This window comes from Pogona vitticeps, chromosome 6 (genome assembly GCF_051106095.1).
Source record: "Pogona vitticeps strain Pit_001003342236 chromosome 6, PviZW2.1, whole genome shotgun sequence".
NCBI classification, from domain to species: Eukaryota; Metazoa; Chordata; class Lepidosauria; order Squamata; family Agamidae; genus Pogona; species Pogona vitticeps.
Genome location: NC_135788.1, coordinates 50,383,959 through 50,395,041, shown reverse-complemented (window position 1 = coordinate 50,395,041; position 11,083 = coordinate 50,383,959). Strand labels below are relative to the sequence as shown.

Below are 11,083 nucleotides of genomic sequence, written 5' to 3'. Positions count from 1 at the left end.
AAGGTGGCTGTCTGTTTTGGCTGGAGATGGGACTTTTCCAGGTTGGTTTTTAGCTCTAGTTTCTTCAGTGTATGAGGGTGGTGTCTCTTGCGGCTATGGCGTCATGACTATCAGCCAGTTGTCGATGTAAGGGTAGATATTTATACCCTGGAGCTGGAGAAAGCCTGTGACTGGTGCCATGCATTTTGTAAAAGTTCTTGGCACCATAGTGAGTCCAAATGGGAGGGAACAGAATTTTTAAGCAGCATTGTCGAAATAAAAACGGAGGTATTTTTTATATGAGGGATGTATTAAGACATGAAACTAGGCATCCTGTAGGTCGATTATGATGAACCAGTCATTCTGTGAAAGCAAAGGGATAATGAGATCTAAGGTAAGCATTCAGAATTTGCAGGGTCAAAGGAAACTATGTAAGCGTCTCAAGTCCTGAATGGGATGGAGTCCTCCGTCTTTTTTGGAAACAGTAAAATATTTGGAATAGAATCCATTATGCCAATTGAATTGTGGTACAGGGATAATAGCCTGCTTGGAAATTAAAGTGGCGATTTCGCCATGAAGGATGGGAGAGAATGGTGTGAGTTGGATGAGTCCCATAGGGGGTAGGGTACAGAATTTAATTTTGTAGCCATGGGCAACGATAGCAAGGACACATTGGTCATTAGTAATTGTGACGTCCCTCTTTCACGTCACAATGGTCAGGACACTCTCTCATTCACACTTTATTTACGCTGCCACCAACCACCCCTTCATAAGACTCTTCAGACAAATATATGATTTTAAAAATAAAAACTTGTATTTTATTGATAACAACAGAAGGAATGGTAAATCACTTTATCAACTAAAATAAAAAGGCAATCAGTAATAATAAAGTATCCCCTCATACACACTCTCTCTCAGACCTTCACTCTAGCTCTAACTCTCCATAACTCTTAACTCTCAACTCTTAACTGCCCTATCATTCACTCCCCCCCTTATATACACAGCTCCACCTCCTGGAGTCCCACCCCCTGCTCTGCAATAGGCAGATGGGTTCCAGCATAACCATGATAGGCAGGTGACGTCATCGCAGCCGTCACATACCTTCCCCCTTAATAAGTTGTTTTGTGATGAAAAGCTATAGTGCTTTTCAACACAAAACAACAGCAAGCAATTTATATTAATAACCACAACATTACCATAACCATCATAAACACAGCACATTTTTATCTTCAATTACTTATCATTTGTAATTACCCTTTTCAACTTTGTTTTTACTTTTTTTTTTCATTTACAGTACTTTTATCAATTAACATCTTCAATCAATACTTTCAATTTCTTTGTTAATACACTTTTCCATTGCTTACTCGGTACAGTTACTTTTGCAGTTACTTACTTTTAGTTACACATAACAGGAACAGCTTATTAATTTCTACATTACTTACCATTCTTTCATTTTCAATGCAATTACATTTATAATTACTTATTTTTACTTATACATAACTAAAACAGTTTATTACATTCTACATTTATTTTTCAGTGGACAATTTGTTCTTCGATAGGTCTTCGAGCCCACGCTTCAGCAGCTATCTTTTGAGTCTTTCTTTCCTTACGGAATTTAAAGTTCATATCTTGCAAGTCTCTCTTCCAGTTTGCAAGCTTGTTCTTGTAAGCTTTCTCAGTTCGTAAGTCCATTAATAGTATTGAGTCTGTGCATAGTCCAAATTGTCCTTTTCCTTTGCACGGCTTATTCTCCTGTAACAACCACTCTCTTTTGTCCCACTTACGTTCCCTCGAAGCACTATGTATCCACCTCGGCTGCAGCTTTCCACTCAGGAACTTAGCTGGCTGATGATCTTCTTCATCTGCTTTGCTCAGCACGGCTCTGGATTCGAATCCTGCTACAGCGATGATGTTGAAGACACTCTGGAACTCTGCACCCCTCACGACATGAAGAAGCCTCTTGACATGACCTCTCTGGGTACGATGACATCTCTGGACACGACCTCTCTGGATATGAAGACATCTCTGGACACGACCTCTCTGGATACAGTGCTGACTTTTCTTTAATGTAGTCTGCAACTTTTCCAGGGTCTCTTTACATCTGCTCAACCCCTGGATCTTCTTGTCTTTTTTTATAACTTTTATAATTTTTAAAGGAGAGGCTATACATCTGACATTTCTTTCCTCCTGCTGGGTATAGCCTGCTATCCTTATCACAGATTTCCCTCTAGCTTCTTTCCTTATTTCTATAACTGGAGTAAATTTCTTTAGTACTCCTTGCATTTCTCTTTTATTTACTTGTTTAATTTTAGATGCATCTTTAACTTTCTCTAGTGCTACTTCTTTATTCTTAAGTTTCTTAGATAGGGTTTCTTGTTGCTTGGTTTTAGCTATGGGTGCAGACACAGAATTATCAGCCTTTTCAGTTAGCTGTATCTTTTCCTTAGATACTACTTCTGCTGACTTCAATTTACTTTCCTCTAAAGTTTTCAGTTTTACTATCTCAGGGTAGCATGATGTTTCCTGATTTTCTTTTGATTGCGTATGCACAAAATTAACCTGTTTCACCTCATCCTCACTCGTTCTAAGTTCTGACACCTCTCTGTGTTCCTGTTTCTGTTGTTCAGTGTGTTCCTGCCTCAGTTGAATAAAAGTCTTATCAATATCTTCCATATAATTTTTATAATCATCCCTATTCCTGTCCTCCCTGTTGGCCTTATCCTCACTATTTCTTTCTCCCTGACATGTGTCATAAGCTTGAGAGAATTCTTTTATCTCCTTTCCCCTTTTTGGCCAATAATACTTCGGAGGTATTCTTTGCTTAGTTTCTGCAATACCTAAATGTCCCTTTTCTAGAATCATAGGACGATATTTATCAGGAACAATCAACTGACTTTTAATCTCAGGCCCTCCTTTTGGAATATTAATTAGTTTTTCTTTGTAGAGCAACCCATGTTTAGGGGATAATCCTTTGCCAGCCACTTCTTCAAAACAGCTTTTTAAAGTGGGGTCTGCTATCTGATCCCTGGCAAATACACTTTTCTGAGGTATTTCTAATGAAAACGCCTCAGCCTGGGGTATGTTCTCTTCTTGTTCTTGAGAGCCAGTACCATTACTAGCTTCCCTTTGTTCAGGTTGTGATCGCGTAATCACCAAGGCACTCTTGACATGCTTTGTTAAGTCAGTGCCAATAAGACAAGGTGTAGGAATTTGAGAAGAAACCCCCATTCGCCAAACTCCCCGCCATCCTTGATAATCAACTAAAACATCTGCCACAGGCAAGCTCACTAACTCCTTCCCAATTCCTCTGAGAGTCATATTCTGATCAGGAATTATACATTCCTGAGGTACAATATCAGAGTGGCAGATCGAAACTTGTGAGCAAGTGTCTTATAAAGCAGTGTAATTCTGTCCTAAGATTTTTATCCTGTCTCCAGCTGATTCCAGTAGCTGAGAATTTATCTGAATGTACAAACAATGTCTTATTTCAGCTATTGGCAGATGCTCATATTCTGTACTCTGGCCACTAGAAGTATCCATTTCTGAAGAGCTAGCTGCTGCTTCTGGCTGCATTCCCATGGCAACAGGGCTATCTCTAGAGGGACTCATTTGGCTGTTCTGTATACAATACACAGACTTTGCCTCTTTCAAATTCACTTTCTGAGGAGAAATTTCTTTCTTTTGAGTTGTGTTAAAACACTGGGAAGCAATGTGTCCCCTGCCTTGACAAGCAAAGCAAATTTTATCTCCCCATGAGCCTCTGTTAGTGAACTTTTCTGATTTTTCTTTTCCCTCCAAAATCTGGTTCCTGGACTGGCTCTGCCCAGAAGTTTTACCCACAAAATGGCTGCCCATTTTAGCCTGACCCTGACCTGGCTCTTTGGAGTACTTTGGGTCCCATGTTTTCCTCATACCTTTTTCCTCATGACTTACAGGCCCCCTTATTTGTGAAATAAAATCAGCAATCTGCGCAGCCTGTCTAATGTCAGTAGGTTTCCTTTCCTGAACCAAATATTTAAGTTCACCATGGAGTAAGGAATAGAACTGCTCCAAACCTACAATATTTTTTAACTGTTGAAAAGTCTGTACATTCTCCTGTTCCAACCACCTGTCCAAACATCTCTCTAAGTTATAACCCAGCTGTGTGAAAGTTTCATCTGATTTCTTGGTGAGCTTTCTGAATTTCTTTCTGAGGTGTTCTGAATTAATGCCAAATCTAAGAAAAACCAACTTTTTAAACTCTGAATAATCTTTACTGAGTTCAATTGGCATATCAGCATATATTTCTGCCATTTTCCCACTAATCAGAGACCTTAAAACTACCATTTTCTCTGCTTCTCTGAGGGAAAAATCTGAGGCTGCTCTCTCAAAACTTGTAAAGAACGCTTCAACCGAATCCCCTTGTTTATAGGATGGAAATTTCTTTAAATCTGCTTTCGATAATTGGCCCACCTCAGAATCTCTATTGTTATTATTGTTCTGGTTCATCATTTCCAATTTTCTTAACTCAAACGCCATCCTCTCTCTCTCCAATCTTTCTTCTCTTTCCATTCTCTCTCTCTCAGCCTCCCTTTCTAGGGCAATCCTTTCCCTTTCTATTCTTTCCTCCTTTTCTATTTGTCTCATCCTATATTCATGTTCCTGGGCTAATTGAATTTTCCTCAGTTCTGATAACTGTTCCCCATTAATTCCTTCCTCCCGCTCTGAGGCAAATCTATCCCCTTCTCCATCAATCACCTCTCCAGTTCCCTCAGACATCTCTGGAGATTTAGGCTCACTTTCAGCCATTTTACTGCGCGTCAAAGGCATGTTTCTTACACAAAAGGCTCCTGACTACAGTGGCGCCTCGCACAACGAGTGCCTCACACAATGATGAATTCACAAAACGATGTCTTTTTCTGATCAATTTGCTGCCTCACACAGCGATGTTTCCTATGGGGGATTTTCACATAACGATGTCCCTTTTCCCTCATTTAAAAGTGTCTTAAACTGTTAGGAAACTGTTTTAAATGCTTGGCATCGATAGTCCAGCTTGTGAAAGGCATGCAAACTTAATTTGGTGTTGTTCTGAGTCTTCGTTCATTTTTGCTGATTTTTTGTTTTCTCCATTGAAATGTATTGGACGGACCGTCCAATACATTTCAATGAGGAAAAATAAAAAAATCAGTAAAAATTAACGAAGACTCAGAACAACACCAAATTAAGTTTGCATACCTTTCACAAGCTGGACTATCGATGCCAAGCATTTAAAACAGGTTTCAAACAGTTTAAGGCACTTTTAAATGAGGGAAAAGAGACATCGGAATGCCATTGAAATGTATTGAGTCGGCTTCAATACATTCCAATATAGGAAACATTGTTTCACTCAACGATGTTTCCTATGGGGATTTTCACTGAACGATGGCAATCCGTTCCAATTGGAACGGATTAACCGGTTTTCAATGCATTCCTATGGGAAATGGTGCTTCATAGAACGATGTTTTCACACAACGTTGATTTTTTTTGAACCAATTAACATCGTTGTGTGAGGCACCACTGTATTTCCAAGCCTCTGTTTAAAATACTTTTTTTCTTTCTGTGTTAAGGTCTGATATATATTAGCAGTGTGTTCCAGCTGATCTGACACTAGAAACTGTAACTAAGCTTCTATGTCGTCTTCTTTTCCCTTTTCTGGGCCTCTTGCCAACTAAGGATACTTATTTTATATTACCGCCTTTGGCTGCCTTTAGAATCACCACAGCTCTCTCCACTCACTGGAGCTGTTTAAAATGGAGATCCCTCAGTTTTGCTGGGCTTGGTCTGTCCTCTCAGAGTTCACCTAACTCAGGACCCTCTGACCAATTTGCCACAGCCTCTGCTTTTGGGCTACTCTCCCTCACAAAATGGCCACTACAGAGCTCATAAATCAGTTTTCCACTCTGAAGCTTAAGTGCCTCTCCACTAGATTTGCTCCCCTTGAGTCAAATCCTAGAGATGTCCACACTTTCCACTTCAGGTGACCCTAACTGAAGTCCTTTTGCTCTTGCCACTTTAGCCAAGGCTTTACTGGACAACTGGACAACTGGACCACTCGTATCCCACCTGCTGGCACCAATTTATATTGTGACGTCCCTCTTTCACGTCACAATGGTCAGGACACTCTCTCATTCACACTTTATTTACGCTGCCACCAACCACCCCTTCATAAGACTCTTCAGACAAATGTATGATTTTAAAAATAAAAACTTGTATTTTATTGATAACAACAGAAGGAATGGTAAATCACTTTATCAACTAAAATAAAAAGGCAATCAGTAATAATAAAGTATCCCCTCATACACACTCTCTCTCAGACCTTCACTCTAGCTCTAACTCTCCATAACTCTTAACTCTCAACTCTTAACTGCCCTATCATTCACTCCCCCCCTTATATACACAGCTCCACCTCCTGGAGTCCCACCTCCTGCTCTGCAATAGGCAGATGGGTTCCAGCATAACCATGATAGGCAGGTGACGTCATCGCAGCCGTCACAGTAATATTTTGCCAGTAAGGTAAATATGGTGCCAATCTGGTCTGAAAAGAGGGTTGTAGGTCTCTATGGGTAGGGAGACATAAAAAATATTCAAAATTGTTTACCCTTCCATTGACTTTTGGGAAGGGATTGTCTCTGATGAGTTGCATTGCGGGGACGAAAGGAAGGCAGAAGCGGCTGTGGGGTCGGGGGAGACTGTTAAGACTGTTGAGGTCAAAACTGCTTGTATGGATGATATCGCTGGTATTAATATTGAGAATAGGACCGGGAGTATGGTTGATTGGGACGATACTGAGATTTTGGAAGGTTGAAAATTGCTGATTGGAGTAAGGTTTTGCTGTTTTGCGAATCTTATGAAAGTTCTCCATGGTTTCATCAGTTTTGTTGTTGAATAGGCCAGTCCCATCGAAGGGTAGATCTTCAACCCGTGAGTTGGTGTCATCTGATATTGTAGATGATCTGAGCCAGGCATGATGTCGTATTGAGATGGAGGAGACCAATGTCTTAGAAGCAGCTTCTGCTGCATGGCGTGTAGCAATTCTTTGGTATTTAGCCAGAGTAATGGCTTCGGAGTGGACATTAATAAGGTCAGTCTTTATTGCTTTGGCTGCTGATTCAAGAAGGGGAAATACCTTGTTCCAGAGATAGCGTTGATATGCTCCCATAGTGGCTTGGTAATTGATGTTCCTCAATAAGAAAGATTGTAGGGAACAAATCTTTCTACCTAGGATATCTATCTTTCTCCCTTCTTTATTCATAGGGGTGACTTTAGATTTATTGTTGCCCCTAGATTGACTAGATTCCACTATTATGGAATTTGGTAAAGGATGTTTATTTAGGAATTCAATGTCATCACTATGAGATTTATAGAGGTTTTCAGTTCTGCGTGAAATCTGCATCAGTGAAGGAGGTTTATTCCATGTGCCTTTAATGAGTTGTAAGACGGATTTGTTGAAAGAAAGGCTGACTGGTGGAGACCTTTCCTGAATGATGTCATCGAAAACAGGATCTGTTTCAGGCGATGAAGGTCCCTCAATGTTAAGAGGAAGTGCCGTAGCCATTCTTGATATAAATTCAGAATATGAAGGAAAATCTTCTGAAGGAGAGGGAAGTTGGTTATCCTTAATGTCATCAGGAGGAGTGGGGAGATCAGGAGATGAGTGGCGAGAAGAAATAGATTGTTCATTTTCAGAGGAAGATGTCATGAGTGCAGCTGAAGATCTGGAACCTGAAGGGTTAACTGTAGCTGAGGAGTATGCTGAGCAATTAGAAATTCAAACACCTGAATTGCCTCCAGATTCTCCTCCCCCAGTAGACAGGCTTCGGGCCAGGCTTCGAGGAAGACTTATGACAAAAAGGTCAGAGGATTGCTTGAAGGCTGCCCACAGAAACATCCGATCAACTAGCCCTGAGTTCTGACAGGATGAAAAGTCTTCCAGCAGTTCAAGGGGCTGTTTTACTATATAAACAGCTCTCAGATGGCTGAAAATCCGTGGAAGCAACAAGTCAAACCTCTGGCTTGCATCCATGCTCCTGATAACATTGAACCTTGTTCTCTGGACTCTTGGCTTTGGACTCTGACCCTGGACTACGTTGTGCATTTTGGCTTTGGAGTCTGACCCTGGACTATGTTGTGTGAGTTGGCTTTGGTATTTGGATATCGGCTCTGCATTCCCTGAATTCCTGACATAGGACTGGCTTATTGGACTCTGCTGTTGTAATCCCCGGGAATGTGACAGAAGATGATGAATAAGGTGATATGGTGACGGTTCATGATGTTGAGTATTGCAGGGTTGCTGCTCCCGAGTGGCTTTTCGTTCCATGACATCGATGGGAGTATGTAGCAAGTGATCATGCCTGCTCCATGACGTTGTAAGTTTGGGCTTGGACGATGCCGAAGGGACCGGTACATGCTTCTTGGTTCGATCTCGATTTTGCATGGAAGGAGGTTGAGATGGTTCAGAAGCAAGATGAGCTCATTTGTGCTGCTTGGTATGATACTGCTTGAAATGTGATTGCCAGACAGAAGGGTCGAAAAACTGGTATGGCATCATTGGGAAGACATGCTTCCTTTTCTCTGTTTGTTTTCTGGGAGACAGAGGGGGAGTTTTGGGGTCAGAAACCGAGATTTAAACTGCCGCCCTGATGTAGGGTTGGAATGGGCCGAGGCCGGGCTGGACAGCTGCGCAGCCGGGAAATGGCCAATACTCGGTGTTAAGCTTGATGTAATGGCAGAGACTATTATTTGTTGGACCTCCTCCTGATCAGAGGCAGAGTCATGAGTGTCCCTCGAGGATTCCTCCAAAATGGGAGAGGGTAGAGATGGTTGAGGGGGCTCAAGGTGGGGGGGTATCTGCTTTTGGAATTTTTGTTGCAAATTTCTTCGAAGGGGGATTGATCGATTTAATGGACGATTTAGTAGATGATTTTGGCTTAGAAATTTTCTTTTTCTGTGCTTTATCCTTAGGTGGGACAGAGACTGCAGTTTCAGGGGCAGTCTGGGCTGTGGGGAGTCTCTCACCCAGTGAAACAGGGGATCTTACCGGTTCCCTGGAGGGGGAAGAAGGATTCATTGTGGTTTGCCAAAGGTGAGATCTAAGCCTCTGTAAGCGTTGTTTGAGTGCTGGCCGAGTGAGATTTTTGCAGGCAGCACAAGAGTGAGTGGGGTGAGAGTCACCCAGACAGAAAAGACACTGATTGTGAGCGTCAGAGAGATCGAGATCTTACTGGAACAAGAAGTGCACCACTTGAAAGGAAACTGGTAGGCCATAAGAAAGGGAAAGGGGGGAATCAAAAAGGCGGGAAAAGGCGACAAAACACAGATAAAGAGAAGTAGATAGCTCCAAGTGATTAGGAAAGAGTAAAGAAGATAAGAAAGAGAAATTAGTAGCCCTGAAAAGGGCTGTTGGGGTAATTAGCTCCAAAACGGCTAAAGAGAAAGCTCAGTCTTCCAAACGAGAACCGTACAGCTCGTCGGAAGAAAGGAACTGAGAAGAATGGAAGGTGGGAGGAGCATATGCCTTGTGGGGGAATCACACCACTAAATTGCTACTTTCAGCTCTAGAATCTTCTGAGAACGTCAGCACAGGCGCAGACAAAACCCACATGTGTGCCTTCATAGAGGCCACGAAGAAGAACCAATCATTCTCCAGGTTCATGCCAATATTTATGCATTTCTAGCTTTCCAGGAAAACCCTGCTGAAGTCAATGGGGAAATGCAAATAGCAAGTTCAGGTATCATATGGTGCAGGTGGGTCAAAAGGGTTTCTAGCAAGGCAGCAGCTTAGTGTAGAGCTGACCTCTCCATTTTAGTTTTTATTTTATTTCCCCCTCCTTTTTCCTGATGGCCAAGAAAGCCATCATCAGCTTCCTGTGGCAGCCACAGGAATGAGACGGAAGGAGGGATTTTAAAAGGGAAATGCAGAGAGACGGCACTTTTCTGCACTGGCTGCCCTTCCTCCCTTCCCTTCCCTTCCTCTTCCCTCCATCTGCTGTTGTGGCCAGTGTGATGAGATGGGTTTTTAAGTTAAAATCTTTTAAAGGCATATGGGTTTTGTAATTATGAAGTGAGCCAGAGAGGTTCCATTTTGTTTCTTTGTATATAGTATCTGTGCTATGCTGACAAGTTGTTTTCTAGGCGAGCTGAGAGCATGTTATTCTGAAGGCCTGAGAAGGACTCTGTGCGATAAGATAGATGGAATTTGTTGTGACTCTTTGAGACACCACCGTAACCCAAATAACATCTGGTGTGTATGAGAAAGAATTCATGTGATGTAACAGGACTGTTTGCCTAGTAACGAACTCTGATTGGATGACATTGTGGGAAGGTGCATTAGGCCCTTGCCAGTTACTCTTGAAAAAGGAACTTTTTACCTATGGACATTGTCTTTCCAAGACCGACCTTTCAGTGATTCGTGACCTACATTTCAGCCATATGGGACTTACCCTGATGTCTTGAGAGAGAGTGTGGTGGCCTACCTACATGGACTGGTTTCTATGCTTTGCTGGATTACTTATAGACTTATGGGATTTTCCTAAGGACTGTGCATGGACTATTCTCTATGGACTGTTACTTATGGAATATTCTTTATGGACTTCTTTTCTTGGAATACTCCATATGGACTATGCTCTTGTAATTTAGTAAGGACTATGGTATATTTACTGGATTTTTCTTTTCTAAGGACTATGGGATATATAATGGATTTTTACTTTTGTTTAGGGATTTTTATTCTATAGTATCACTGAGGACTATAGCCTTGTTATAACCAACTTGGATTATTTTGTTTACTAATGATTTCCTGGACTGGAATTGTTTTTATTCATCTTAATGGTTTTTTGGGTTTTTGAATACTTTTATATTTTTTTATGTTTTCTTTGCCTCACTACATCTGTGTAACTAAACAGCACAATGCTAGTTTATTTGTTTTGGTTTAATTTGGCTTTGAATATTTAGTAACATGCTTTTTCTTTAATAAAATAAAGATTATAAAACTCATTTGGTTTCCTGAACAGTACACTTGCCATAGGGTCATCTGAGAGTGCTGCCTCGGCCTAGCTTACTTAGAGTCCTGTCAGTGGTGCAAGTTAAATCT

At 41.3% G+C, this 11,083-nt stretch overlaps 1 long non-coding RNA gene across 1 annotated transcript; it reads right to left on the bottom strand.

Moving 5' to 3' along the window:
• Positions 1-769: 769 nt before the first annotated feature.
• Positions 770-6,357, bottom strand: LOC144583502 (uncharacterized). Its single transcript, XR_013537295.1, has 2 exons — positions 6,179-6,357; positions 770-899 (listed from the first exon to the last, which is right to left on the bottom strand). It is a non-coding gene; the product is annotated as an uncharacterized LOC144583502 (long non-coding RNA).
• Between the last annotated feature and the right edge of the window lie 4,726 nt (positions 6,358-11,083).